Genomic DNA, 15,500 nt, shown 5'->3' with positions numbered 1-15,500 from the left:
GACTCAACTAATAATTTGCATCATGTTTTACCAAAATTGGAGCAACTTCAGGGCTTGACAATAAGGCAATTTATGCACTGGCCCACAGGGCCAGTAGAATCTGAAAGTTACTGGCCCGGATGAAAATATCACTGGCCCATACTTCACGCCTGTGCCGAACCGGGGGGTAACTGATACGAATTTTTTTAAATCAACACTTAGACATTAGAATTGGGTTTCCTTAATGTAAAAACACTTGAAAACAAACACAAAATTCTTATACTACATGATAAAAACCTTAAAGTGAGTAAACTTTGAAAAAAATGTCGGTAGGTAGCTGATAGGAATTTTTTCAACACTCAGACATTAATACAAAAATAAATTTATTTCTTGATCATTTACAAAATTAATATGTTAAATTTCATAAACCAAGTTCCCTTGCTAATGTTGTCACCGTGGGGTTTCCACAAGGGCATACTGATTAGACTTTTAAACTGGCGTATGAAATCATACCACATTGTCTACCAGGACATGGTATATTTATACTTACTTGTTAGCATATTCTGGCATGGCCCTACAAGTTCCACAGAAGACAACCTCACTCTCCTCATCACGCTCCAGCTATGGCCGTCTTTTCTTCCAGGAAGTTTGCCAAGTTTTCCTCACCCTTCTCATATTCAGCATCAGCAGCCTTCCTCTTCTGTGCTTGTTTTGAGGGTGATAGCTGTTCTTTCCTTTGCTTTCCTGGTTTCTGCCCAGGGGCAGGAGGTTTCAAGAAATTCATAATATTCACTGCGCTCGATCTTGCTTAAGCGAAAATGACGCGTCGATGTTGAAGCGAAATTTGCGCCACATCAGAAGAAGCGCCTGCAGACGAAGTTTGTCTGCACTTCGGCAATGTTCCCAACATTGCGAAGTGGTGCAACATGTCCTGTCTCTGGTAGCAGCCTGTGAGCAGGACGTATGTCTCTTTTGTCCTTTATTTCACAACTATGACAAGAGTTTTTGGAGGAGCAGCAGCCCCACAGCAGCGGGAGTGGAGTTTCTTTTTCTTTTTTTTTCTTTTTTTTTTAAATTGTTTACATGTGCGCGCGTGAACGGGACAGTTGGTCCTCAAGTTGGGTCCTGCAGAGGCAGAAGGGCCGCTGAAAGCAGCCATCATCCAGACGCAGCTCCTGCAGCAAATAATGATACTGCCTGAATTGGGAACGTCTCATGACGTTTGTCAGCTTTCCACAACATCTCGCTCCGTGTGATCAAGGTCCATCATGTTAACTTGACTGACAACCGGAGCCGGCGAGCTGAATGGAAGCTCCTCCTATTTGATGACGCACCGGGGCGAATTTTTGCAGCAAAAGCAGAGCGACACACCGGGTGAAGGAGGCGCGTCCGTTGCCACGCGACCCCCGCGAATTTGTAGCATCTGATCGCGCCCGGTGTGTACACGGCATTAGACTAATAAATCTGCCCAAAGCGATTTTAATTCTTACTTGCCCATACGGACCAGTGAAATATGAACTTCACTGGCCCGTGGTGGCCCGGAACATGTAAAAAAGGCCGCCGGGCCATCGGACCAGTGCCATTGTCGAGCCCAGAACTTTAACTTTTGACCCCTGTACAAACTGAAAGTGACCTTTGTCACTATTTTTGCTGTTTTTACCCCATAACTCCAGAACATTCAGTCATAGATAGTCCAAACTATACCTTTTTGGAATCTTTACGATCAAACAAATAATGTGGTGTAGTTTTCAAAATGATTTGAGCATTTATAATTTTGACCCCTGTGTAATTATTCAATTGACCCCTATCTGGCCGCCTATTGAAAATTCAAGTGGCCAGTCGGTTTGTTCAAAAGAGTAATACCTGAGTATTTGTGCCAATTTTGGTGCTTGTATCACCATTTGCATGATTTTGCTCTAAATATTCTCTTAGCTGCTGCACTACAGGGCACTCCAACCCTGAATCCTATAAAAAGTGCACAAGTGACCGTTAGTACTCACTCTGTAACTGGTGAATGCAAGTCTCCAATGGCAGTTGTTTCGCAACAGGCAGATGAGAGCAGTGCCAGTCAGACTGGTGTGTTTTAAAGTGGGCCTAGACTATAATTGAGTCATCCAGCAGAAGCAGCATGTTGAGTCACCCCAACCAGAAGCTATCTTTGGCAGGACCAACGATCCTCAACTTTTGCATCCTCCAAAAGAAAAAAATGGTCGGAGCACGGACTGTGAATACCCCCATGGGTCATAGTGACACAGAGACCACACCGATGCACTGCTCTTGTGAGCTGGGAGCTCGACCGCTTCAGCACTAAGATTGCCGCCCTCTCCAAAGCAAGACTTGCCAGAGCAAGACTTGCCACACTCTCAGCTTGGGACTCCGACGAGGGCAGTCGCATCTCCTCCACTCTCCCTTATCTCTCTGCTTTTAACCTTCAAGTCCCTACTTCACCAGACTTGTGAATTCCTCAAAACTATATTGGATTCTGGATCTATTGGACTACTATTGGATTAACCATGGAATTGATCAGCTGGTCTCTGAACGCTGTTGACACCATTTTTTCTACAAGAAGGTCAGGACCGGGGGATCCTGCCTGCTCAGATGGAACGTATCCTGCGGGCTATGTCCTCGACTCCTGGAGTTCCTGGCATGTGGCATGCTTGGCACCTTTCTCTGTGGAGGACATCGAAGACCTATTCATTTTTGGTCTTATGGTAGCAGGGCTGGTACTTTTTGGCTTATGTGCTGCCCTGATCTACCGGAAAATTGGCAAGACGTCGGCATCAAGAACCACGGCCCCTCGCTTGTCCATCATGATTAACGAGGTCGGCAAGGCAGTGCATTCTCAGACTGCGTTGACTCTTGAACTTTGACACAAATTGGATGACACCTTGGAGCTGATGCGTGCCTTGCAGTTGAAGCTGAAGGTTTCGGAGGCCGGTGAATATTCTTAATTCAAAGTTAGGAATATTCTTAATTTATAATTGGGATTTGGCTGAGTGAGTGGATCTATAAAAAAGTGTTTTTCACTGCTCGGCTGCAGCACTACAGGCATCAAGGTCAATTGCCCTCTGTTTACCTCCAGAGGAATTTATCCAGGCTCTGGTGAGACTATTTGGCTCCATTCGTATCTCAACCCACAAGGACAATAAACTGATAGACTTAAACATGGACCAAAGCATGCTCCCGCCTCTCCTCTTACCACTCTCTGCCCCTCCCTCCCTGCGGCAGGCCTTGTCCCCTCTCAAGCTGGTCTGGTGGCACGACTTACAGTTGCAGCGGCCTTCACCCACTTTGCCTCAATTCAGATGACGGACTGCTTCAAGTTTAGTGCACATAAACAATGTCAAATGTATATGTGTTGTCTTTAATTTAAACAAGTAATAATTGTGGATTAATTGCTGTATCTTGTCTGAGGTAATTGGAGTGTAAACATAATTGCCCTTTCTTGGGATCAATAAAGTTGTCTGAAGTCAGAGAGGGAAGTCTCTCTGAAGTTGGTGCCAACTACACCTTCTGGAAAGGGAAAGATGCTGAAGAACATCGGATCCATGGTCTCGGCTCTGCAATCAAGACATTGATTGTGAATCACTACAACCTGGTCCCAGCCTCTATAAACGAATGTCTCATGGCCCTTTGCGTGTCGCTCCCTGACAGCAATTACCTGACCCTGATCTCTGTTTACGTCCTAACCCTAGACTCTGAGGATGACATCAAGGAGTTCTTCTTCGCTGCCCTAAATAGGACCATCCAAGTTGTCCCCAGACGAAACAAGCTCCTCATGCTTGGGGATTTCAATGCCAGAGTTGGGCACGACCACCAAACTCTGGGAGGGCAGTCTGTGCAAAGCAGGGCCTTGGATCCTGCAACTCCAACTCCACCTGGAAACACCCACAGTCAAAGCACTGGACCATCCTTGACTACATCATCACTTGTTCACGTGATTGGAGCGATGTCCTTGTGGCATCCAGCATGCCTGATGTAGACGACTGCTGGACAGACCACCAGCTCCTCATATCTCGCCTCGACTCCTACTGCTAACTTCCCCCACCACAACAGACAGCAAAGAGGGTACGCATCTTCAACATCATGAGGTTGAAGATCCCTGCAGCCCAGGAAGATGATTTGAACCGTCTTACAGAGCTTCTAAATGAGGCCCCGTCACCGGCACCTCAGCGGGATTCTGTTGAAGTGGACTGGTTCATTCTGCGTGGCACCATTACCAAGGCTGCAGAGGATATAGTTGGCTACTCCATTCATTCCCATCAAGATTGGTTTGACCAAAATGTTGCCAGTATAGCACAACTGATTGACCAGAAGAGATCTGTCCACCTCCCATGGGATAATCGCCCCACCTGAGCTTGCTTGCGATGCTTCCATGAGGCAAAGCAGGAGTGCCAGCAAACGCTTTGTGAGATGTAAAACTTCTGGTGGCAAGGCAAATCAAAAGAGATCCAGTCCTGCGCTGACAGCAGAGATCTCTGGCACTTCTATGCTGCAACAAAGGAAATCTTTGGTCCTCATCATGGAGGTACCAACACCCTCCAGTCTGCCGATGGGACAACCGCCTTCACAGAAGATAAAGCCGTCCTTGTAAGGTGGAAAGAACACTTTCAGATGCTCATGAATCATCCATCTACCACAGCTGATGACCTGCTCTGTAAGGTTCCCCAACACCCTGTCAGGCATTGGATTTCACACTTTCAGAGTTTCAGAAGGCGTGATGCGTAGGACAGCATGGAAGACCGCTGGACCCGGCAACACCCCCTTGGAATTCATCTGTCATGGGGCCATTGTTGTGAAGACCAGATAATTCATGCTGATACTGCCCATGTGGGAGACGAAAGCTATACCCGTGGACTCAAAGGAAGGTTCTGATCACTGCACAAACCCTGTACAGGGATGGGATGACTGCCATCATCATGGCCAAAAATGCCATCTCTGACTCCTTCCCCATCATCACTGGCCTGAAGCAGGGCAGTGTTCTGGCCCCCACCCTCTTCTCCCTCGACCTTGGGGCCATCATTTGTGAGGTTCCTGACACGGCCTCTGGTATCCAACTTCGCTACTGCATGAATGTAGGCCTTTTCAACACCGGATGCCACCGCGCCCACCAACTCACCACTTTGGTCATAGTGCAGGAGCAAGACCCCTGTGGACACAGTTGCTGACCTCCAGACTGTCTATCTTTTGATAGTGCCAATTCCTGCTTCGATCTCACCACCAACATTGTGAAGACTAAGATCCTTGCGCAGGGAGCCCCAGGCCATCACCCTCCAGACACCAGCATTGTATGACTTCCTGGTAAATTTGTGGTAGACCTCCTCTGCCATTGTCAGTTTAGATACAGTGGTGCCAAAAAGTATTTAGTCAGCCCCTGATTGTGCAAGTTCTCCTACTTAGAAAGATGAGAGAGGTCTGTAATTTTCATCATAGGTACACTTCAACTATGAGAGACAAAATGAGAAAAAAAAAATCCAGGAAATCACATTGTAGGATTTTTAAAGAATTTATTTGTAAATTATGGTGGAAAATAAGTATTTGGTCAATAACAAAAGTTCAGCTCAGTACTTTGTAACATAATCTTTGTTGGCAATGACAGGTCAAACGTTTCCTGTAAGTCTTCACCAGGTTTGCACACACTGTAGCTGGTATTTTGGCCCATTCCTCCATGCAGATCTCCTCTAGAGCAGTGATGTTTTGGGGCTGTCACTGGGCAACATGGACCTTCAACTCCCTCAATAAATTTTCTATGGGGTTGAGGTCTGGAGACTGGCTCGGCCACTCTATGACCTTGAAATGCTTTTTACGGAACCACTCCTTCATTGCCTGAGCGGTGTGTCTGGGATCATTGTCATGCTGGAAGACCCAGCCACGTTGCATCTTCAATGCTCTCACTGAAGGAAGGTTTTGGTTTAAAATCTCATGAAATATGGCCCCGTTCATTCTTCCCTTAACACAGATCAGTCGTCCTGTCCCCTCTGCAGAAAAACAGCCCAAAGCATGATGTTTCCACCCCATGCTTCTCAGTAGGTATTCTGTTCTTGGGATGCAACTCAGCATTCGTCTTCCTCCAAATATGACTAGTTGAGTTTTTGCTAAAAGTTCTGTTTTGGTTTCATCTGACCACATGATGTTCTCCCAATCCTCTTCTGGATCATCCATATGCTCTCTGGCAAACTTCAGACGGGCCTGGACATGTAGGGTTTAAGCAGGGGGACATGCCTGGCACTGCAGGATTTGAGTCCCTCTCTGTGTAGTGTATAGCCTTTGTTACTTTGGTCTCAGCTATCTGCAGGTCATTCATCAGGTCCCTCCATGTAGTTCTGGGATTTTTGTTCACCGTTCTCATGATCATTTTGACCCCACTGGATGAGATCTTGCGTGGAGCCCCAGATCGAAGGAGATTATCAGTGGTCTTGTATGTCTTCCATTTTCTTACAGTTGCTCCCACAATTGATTTATTCACACCAACCTGCTTGACTATTATAGATTCACTCTTCCCAGCCTGGTGCACATCTACAGTTGTCTTTCTGGTGTACTTTGACAGCTCTTTGGTCTTGGCCATGGTTGAGTTTGGAGTCTTGACTGTTTGAGACTGTGGACAGGTGTCTTTTATACAGATAAGATCAAACAGGTGCCATTAATACAGGTAACGAGTGGAGGACAGAAAAGCTTCTTAAATATATTACAGGTCTGTGAGAGCCAGAAATCTTGCTTGTTTGTGGGTGACCAAATACTTTTCCACCATAATTTACAAATAAATTCTTTAAAAATCCTACAGTGTGATTTCCTGGATTTTTTTTTTTTTCCTCATTTTGTCTCTCATAGTTGAAGTGTACCTATGAAGAATTACAGACCTCTCTCATCTTTCTAAGTAGGAGAACGTGCACAATCAGGGGCTGACTAAATACTTTTTGGCCCCACTGTACATTGTGTTGTGTAAATGTTGTAGGTCACTGAACTCTTGCTGCTGCTTGATCACATTACAGATGATGTTTTATATATTTATCTTTCACTTTTGAGTGAGTGAGTAGATTTAATGCTAAGGTCAGGAGAACATGAGTTTGATCTATCAGCAGAATTTTCATGGCAAACACAAACATCTAATAACATATGCACGCTTGCAAATGTTGTGCAAAGAGCATGCAGTCTTTCCATACCATCTAGTCGAGTTGCACTCCTTACTGAAGTAAGACACATGTATTTATCTCTACAATTAAAATTTTATTTACCTCAAAATTAAAGTCTCTGTGCTGAACTCATCAAAGTTTCCTCCATCCTTCCGTCACTCTTAAGAGTTTTCCTCCAATTTGCAGAATTTGGCATTATGTCTTAATGATTTTCTGTTTGTCACTCTGTTTACCCTGCCCAGTTTTTGTGAACTGTATAGGACATGTGGTGAGGAGAATGGCTGAATAATCAGCTGTCATTTCTCACTATGCCAAATGAACTGAATCAAACGTGTTTGAGTGTGAGGCAATTTCCCCTTTGCTGCCAGGTCTTTGAACACATCTCATCCCCCCTTCTCTTCATGACTCCAAGTCTCTTCTCACCCTCCCCTCATTCAATCCTGCTTCATGAGCAACAGCACTGCTTGCCCGTGCGTGATGACAAATCTTCAAATAATGGCAACCCTGTCTGTCCTCTCTGAATTATCAGTGACAAGCTGCCTGCTTTTTACATCGAGGTGCTGTCAAAGCAGGTTTCCCCTGTTTCTTCTAAAAAGGCCATGAGAAGAATCTCAGGTCTGAGTCGGCTGACTGAGCTGATCATATACCAACATGCATACCTGGGAAACGGTCTCAACTGCACCGTGTTTGACAATCTTCGAGTATCCCTCTTTGAGGGTTTGGTTTTCAGGGACAGAGATGTTTCTGACGAGCTGCAGTTGTCTTAGTTCGTTGAGGATTTCTCAAGTATAAAACTGCACAAAACCTCAAAAGATACACGTTCCCAGTAGTCGTGTTACATTTAGCACTGTGGAGGTAGATTGTTTCTGTTCATGCAAGAAGCAGCCTTAAACAGGGATGCGTGCACTTCCCAGATGACTAAACCTGAACATCTGCACTACACTACAAGCACATTTTGACTGTTTACTTTCAGTTACACTGGTGTGGGTAACACCCCCCCCCCCCCCCCCCCCCCCCCCCCCCCCCCCCCCCCTCAAAAAAAAAAATCCACGGCCACAAATAGAGCTTTACCAGCGGCGCGTTAGTGGAGGCGGTAAAAAGGAGTTAAAATGGCTATTTGCAACATTATAACGGCATGAACGTTCGAAAATCATCAGACACAAGGGGGTTATTCCCAATCTAATTCAATTCCATCGTCTGCATGGTTTATTTTTCTGTAGGTAATTCAGTCAGCAAGGCTTACCATTGAGCTCAGGACGCGTAGCAAAAAAACACCTCCATCTTGGAAGTCTCACAGGACATGTTGTGGCATGTCCAGCTGTTACACAATTTCTGGGATACTCACTCAACTGAAAACCATCGAAAGCCGTCTGAATCTTCTGAATGGTTTCCAGCACGGAGGTGTTTTTTTTTTTTTTTTTGCTGCGCGTCCTGAGCTGCTTCGTGCCGACGCGCGAAATCCTCCGCACATCTTTCATTACAAAATCTCCTGTAACAGTGGAATGTGCCGCAAAAGTGCTATGTCCAGCTCTGTTGCCATTTCTGTGGTAGTCACATGATGTCCCAGATCAACACAGCGTTCAGTTTAGAAATGATCTGGTCAATCCAGCCTGTCTCTCAGCAAGTTCTCAGACAAAAGAAATCTGACGGGAGGGGTGGACCAGTGCTCACTCAAAGCCTGCCCACAGGCGAATGACGCAACCGACAGGCGTGGAAAAACTCCTGCATGCGCACGAAGGTTCAAGCTTGGCTGATGCAATTACACGTGATTCAAATCCATATAGTAAGTCCCTTCGGCTGCTCCCTTGTTTGCACTTGGGGTCACCACAGCAAATCCAAGGTGGATCCATATAGTTTTTGAAAAAAATAAAAATGTACGATACTTTTGTAATTTCACTCTTGAGTGTGGGGATGGAATAAAAAGATTTGCAGAGCAAAGTGCTGAAGTCAAGAAGGAAATGCTGTAATTGTTCATATGTGATTGTACAGCGTGTGGCAAAAACATATGATTCACAACCCCTAAAAGATGCATAGAGGTGGAAATATGAGTTTTAACTGTCATAGTGACAAGCAGCTGTTCTGAGCAAATGGAGTGGTGTTCATTAATATAATACTGATATTTTCAGTGAGGTAAAGACTCTGACACTGATGGCTGTGGAAGCATGTTAAGTGTAAAGCTCACCTAAAAAACATCTCTTCTATTTTTCATGACTGTAACTTGTTAGAGTACCAAACAGAATGAAAGATCTGAGGGAGATGGTTACACTGGTGAGCCTTCATCATCTATTTTTTATAAGCCAGACCTGACTGGAAGACTGAAATAGTGTTTTTGTGATTTTAAAACTTGGATCTTTTAAACATGCTTGGAGTAGCAGTTGGAGATGGTTGATAACATCACGTACTCACTTTCTTTTCAAATACTTTTCGAATTGTAAGCTTCTCATCCATCTCAATTATTTAATACGGCACCTTGTGAACACATTTTTTCCCCCTGCATTTTTTATGGCGTCGTAACTGTTTCAGCATCAGTGCCCACATTGCACCATTTTCTGTCTGAAGTACCTGGTTTGTGAGTGGATCTATAACTGTGAACACCAGTGTTTGTTCAGGTACTGTTTAGTCTCCAAATAGGCTGCTTCTCTTGCAACTTTAATTTTTGGGGGTTTGGGTTGAAATTCACCTCTTTACCATAATTATTTAAGGCCCGAATTTCTGCCTGTTTTTATGTTAGACTGTCTGGCGAAAAACTCAAACCACAATTTGCATGCAGTAAGATTAATTTCCTACCACCACCACCCCACCCCCCAAGGCAAAATTGTGGCTTTAAATTTTTTTCTTTTTTAAAACAAATTATAAATGCCAATGGTCACAATGGAAACACTCTTATGCTAACGTTAGCCTGTTAGCATTGCATTATATGTTGTCCGTTGGCATTGTGTTATGTGACACAAGCAAGCTTTGATGCTGATGTTGTTGGCATTATATCAATCAATCAATCAATCAATTTTTTTTTTTATATAGCGCCAAATCACAACAAACAGTTGCCCCAAGGCGCTTTATATTGTAAGGCAAGGCCATACAATAATGATGTAAAACCCCAACGGTCAAAACGACCCCCTGTGAGCAAGCACTTGGCTACAGTGGGAAGGAAAAACTCCCTTTTAACAGGAAGAAACCTCCAGCAGAACCAGGCTCAGGGAGGGGCAGTCTTCTGCTGGGACTGGTTGGGGCTGAGGGAGAGAACCAGGAAAAAGACATGCTGTGGAGGGGAGCAGAGATCGATCACTAATGATTAAATGCAGAGTGGTGCATACAGAGCAAAAAGAGAAAGAAACAGTGCATCATGGGAACCCCCCAGCAGTCTACGTCTATAGCAGCATAACTAAGGGATGGTTCAGGGTCACCTGATCCAGCCCTAACTATAAGCTTTAGCAAAAAGGAAAGTTTTAAGCCTAATCTTAAAAGTAGAGAGGGTGTCTGTCTCCCTGATCTGAATTGGGAGCTGGTTCCACAGGAGAGGAGCCTGAAAGCTGAAGGCTCTGCCTCCCATTCTACTCTTACAAACCCTAGGAACTACAAGTAAGCCTGCAGTCTGAGAGCGAAGCGCTCTATTGGGGTGATATGGTACTACGAGGTCCCTAAGATAAGATGGGACCTGATTATTCAAAACCTTATAAGTAAGAAGAAGAATTTTAAATTCTATTCTAGAATTAACAGGAAGCCAATGAAGAGAGGCCAATATGGGTGAGATATGCTCTCTCCTTCTAGTCCCCGTCAGCACTCTAGCTGCAGCATTTTGAATTAACTGAAGGCTTTTTAGGGAACTTTTAGGACAACCTGATAATAATGAATTACAATAGTCCAGCCTAGAGGAAATAAATGCATGAATTAGTTTTTCAGCATCACTCTGAGACAAGACCTTTCTGATTTTAGAGATATTGCGTAAATGCAAAAAAGCAGTCCTACATATTTGTTTAATATGCGCTTTGAATGACATATCCTGATCAAAAATGACTCCAAGATTTCTCACAGTATTACTAGAGGTCAGGGTAATGCCATCCAGAGTAAGGATCTGGTTAGACACCATGTTTCTAAGATTTGTGGGGCCAAGAACAATAACTTCAGTTTTATCTGAGTTTAAAAGCAGGAAATTAGAGGTCATCCATGTCTTTATGTCTGTAAGACAATCCTGCAGTTTAGCTAATTGGTGTGTGTCCTCTGGCTTCATGGATAGATAAAGCTGGGTATCATCTGCGTAACAATGAAAATTTAAGCAATACCGTCTAATAATACTGCCTAAGGGAAGCATATATAATGTGAATAAAATTGGTCCTAGCACAGAACCTTGTGGAACTCCATAATTAACTTTAGTCTGTGAAGAAGATTCCCCATTTACATGAACAAATTGTAATCTATTAGACAAATATGATTCAAACCACCGCAGCGCAGTGCCTTTAATACCTATGGCATGCTCTAATCTCTGTAATAAAATTTTATGGTCAACAGTATCAAAAGCAGCACTGAGGTCTAACAGAACAAGCACAGAGATGAGTCCACTGTCCGAGGCCATAAGAAGATCATTTGTAACCTTCACTAATGCTGTTTCTGTACTATGATGAATTTTAAAACCTGACTGAAACTCTTCAAATAGACCATTCCTCTGCAGATGATCAGTTAGCTGTTTTACAACTACCCTTTCAAGAATTTTTGAGAGAAAAGGAAGGTTGGAGATTGGCCTATAATTAGCTAAGATAGCTGGGTCAAGTGATGGCTTTTTAAGTAATGGTTTAATTACTGCCACCTTAAAAGCCTGTGGTACATAGCCAACTAACAAAGATAGATTGATCATATTTAAGATCGAAGCATTAAATAATGGTAGGGCTTCCTTGAGCAGCCTGGTAGGAATGGGGTCTAATAAACATGTTGATGGTTTGGATGAAGTAACTAATGAAAATAACTCAGACAGAACAATCGGAGAGAAAGAGTCTAACCAAATACCGGCATCACTGAAAGCAGCCAAAGATAACGATACGTCTTTGGGATGGTTATGAGTAATTTTTTCTCTAATAGTTAAAATTTTGTTAGCAAAGAAAGTCATGAACTCATTACTAGTTAAAGATAATGGAATACTCAGCTCAATAGAGCTCTGACTCTTTGTCAGCCTGGCTACAGTGCTGAAAAGAAACCTGGGGTTGTTCTTATTTTCTTCAATTAGTGATGAGTAGAAAGATGTCCTAGCTTTACGGAGGGCTTTTTTATAGAGCAACAGACTCTTTTTCCAGGCTAAGTGAAGATCTTCTAAATTAGTGAGACGCCATTTCCTCTCCAACTTACGGGTTATCTGCTTTAAGCTACGAGTTTGAGAGTTATACCATGGAGTCAGACACTTCTGATTTAAAGCTCTCTTTTTCAGAGGAGCTACAGCATCCAAAGTTGTCTTCAATGAGGATGTAAAACTATTGACGAGATACTCTATCTCCCTTACAGAGTTTAGGTAGCTACTCTGCACTGTCTTGTTATATGGCATTAGAGAACATAAAGAAGGAATCATATCCTTAAACCTAGTTACAGCGCTTTCTGAAAGACTTCTAGTGTAATGAAACTTATTCCCTACTGCTGGGTAGTCCATCAGAGTAAATGTAAATGTTATTAAAAAATGATCAGACAGAAGGGAGTTTTCAGGGAATACTGTTAAGTCTTCTATTTCCATACCATAAGTCAGAACAAGATCTAAGATATGATTAAAGTGGTGGGTGGACTCATTTACTTTTTGAGCAAAGCCAATAGAGTCTAATAATAGATTAAATGCAGTGTTGAGGCTGTCATTCTCAGCATCTGTGTGGATGTTAAAATCGCCCACTATAATTATCTTATCTGAGCTAAGCACTAAGTCAGACAAAAGGTCTGAAAATTCACAGAGAAACTCACAGTAACGACCAGGTGGACGATAGATAATAACAAATAAAACTGGTTTTTGGGACTTCCAATTTGGATGGACAAGACTAAGAGACAAGCTTTCAAATGAATTAAAGCTCTGTCTGGGTTTTTGATTAATTAATAAGCTGGAATGGAAGATTGCTGCTAATCCACCGCCCCGGCCCGTGCTACGAGCATTCTGACAGTTAGTGTGACTCGGGGGTGTTGACTCATTTAAACTAACATATTCATCCTGCTGTAACCAGGTTTCTGTTAGGCAGAATAAATCAATATGTTGATCAATTATTATATCATTTACCAACAGGGACTTAGAAGAGAGAGACCTAATGTTTAATAGACCACATTTAACTGTTTTAGTCTGTGGTGCAGTAGAAGGTGCTATATTATTTTTTCTTTTTGAATTTTTATGCTTAAATAGATTTTTGCTGGTTATTGGTAGTCTGGGAGCAGGCACCGTCTCTACGGGGATGGGGTAATGAGGGGATGGCAGGGGGAGAGAAGCTGCAGAGAGGTGTGTAAGACTACAACTCTGCTTCCTGGTCCCAACCCTGGATAGTCACGGTTTGGAGGATTTAAGAAAATTAGCCAGATTTCTAGAAATGAGAGCTGCTCCATCCAAAGTGGGATGGATGCCGTCTCTCCTAACAAGACCAGGTTTTCCCCAGAAGCTTTGCCAATTATCTATGAAGCCCACCTCATTTTTTGGACACCACTCAGACAGCCAGCAATTCAAGGAGAACATGCGGCTAAACATGTCACTCCCGGTCTGATTGGGGAGGGGCCCAGAGAAAACTACAGAGTCCGACATTGTTTTTGCAAAGTTACACACCGATTTAATGTTAATTTTAGTGACCTCCGATTGGCGTAACCGGGTGTCATTACTGCCGACGTGAATTACAATCTTACCAAATTTACGCTTAGCCTTAACCAGCAGTTTCAAATTTCCTTCAATGTCGCCTGCTCTGGCCCCCGGAAGACAATTGACTATGGTTGCTGGTGTCGCTAACTTCACATTTCTCAAAACAGAGTCGCCAATAACCAGAGTTTGATCCTCGGCGGGTGTGTCGTCGAGTGGGGAAAAACGGTTCGAAATGTGAACGGGTTGGCGGTGTACACGGGGCTTCTGTTTAGGGCTACGCTTCCTCCTCACAGTCACCCAGTCAGCCTGCTTTCCCGGCTGCTCGGGATCTGCCAGAGGGGAACTAACGGCGGCTAAGCTACCTTGGTCCGCACCGACTACAGGGGCCTGGCTAGCTGTAGAATTTTCCACGGTGCGGAGCCGAGTCTCCAATTTGCCCAGCCTGGCCTCCAAAGCTACGAATAAGCTACACTTATTACAAGTACCATTACTGCTAAAGGAGGCCGAGGAATAACTAAACATTTCACACCCAGAGCAGAAAAGTGCGGGAGAGACAGGAGAAGCCGCCATGCTAAATCGGCTAAGAGCTAGTAGCTACGCTAAGCTAGCGGATTCCTAAAAACACGCAAAGTGAATAATGTGTAAATAATTTAGAGGTGATTCAGCAGAATGAGTGCTTTAGTTAAGGCACGTAAAGATTACACTGGGAAACAAATCGTAATCTAGATAACTAGATCAATCTAACTGCGCAGATTAAACAGCTAACAGATACAGAAAAACACCGCTGTGCTCCGGAACAGGAAGTGATGCAATACCGCAGTGAGAGCCAACCACCAGTAGAGGCAAGCAAGAGCAAAGAAACCAAATGATACCTGTTGGCATGCCTTGGTGTGATACAAGTGAGTTTTCATGCCAACATTAACCCCATTAGCATTATGTCATGTGATGCCAGCAAGTTTTCAAGACACATGAACTTTAAATGTATACCTAATCACTGCTTGAAGGCACTCCACTTACTCAGGTCCTCAGCCACTACAAATGTGTGTGTAATATATAATACATATATAGAATTTTGTGTAAGTACATTATAAATCACTTTGCGTACAATGGAGGCACACTGCTGAGCGTGGCACTCTCATTGGAGTGACATTGCTGCTATTTTGGCATTGTGGGGATGCTCGCTGAACTACTTTCGCCTGTCTCTTCCTAGATAGGCATCTTTCAGTGCAGCTTCTTGTTCCGAGTTTAACACAAAGTTAACACCCAAGTCTTTCATCGTCAACTGTAAATGGTAATCAAACCATTCCAATCGTATATTTCTGAACTCTTCCACATCAAACTCCATCCTGTCAATGTTTACAGTGTGTTTGAGCGATAATATGTGAAGTTGCTCCAGAACTTTAAGTTTCGTAAATATTTATTACGGCCACTCTTAAAACTTCAGTTATTTTTATAACTTTATTACTGGTAAATTTTAGAAGTGATTTAGATGAGATACACTCATTATCTCACAGGAATATAGCACAATTATCTGGGAATTACTTTTTTCGCAGGAATTCATCAAGCACGTCGGCCACGGGTGCGTACTGACACAG

The 15,500-nt window shown here is 43.5% G+C and overlaps 1 protein-coding gene across 1 annotated transcript in view; it reads left to right on the top strand.

The window, feature by feature from the left end:
• Window positions 1–15,500, top strand: part of kdm4b (lysine (K)-specific demethylase 4B) — a 169,569-nt gene that overhangs the window by 134,120 nt on the left and 19,949 nt on the right.

The sequence above is a fragment of the Thalassophryne amazonica genome, chromosome 10 (assembly GCF_902500255.1).
Source record: "Thalassophryne amazonica chromosome 10, fThaAma1.1, whole genome shotgun sequence".
NCBI classification, from domain to species: domain Eukaryota; kingdom Metazoa; phylum Chordata; class Actinopteri; order Batrachoidiformes; family Batrachoididae; genus Thalassophryne; species Thalassophryne amazonica.
Note: the sequence above shows the minus strand (reverse complement) of the source record. Positions and strands in the feature narration are given on the sequence as shown.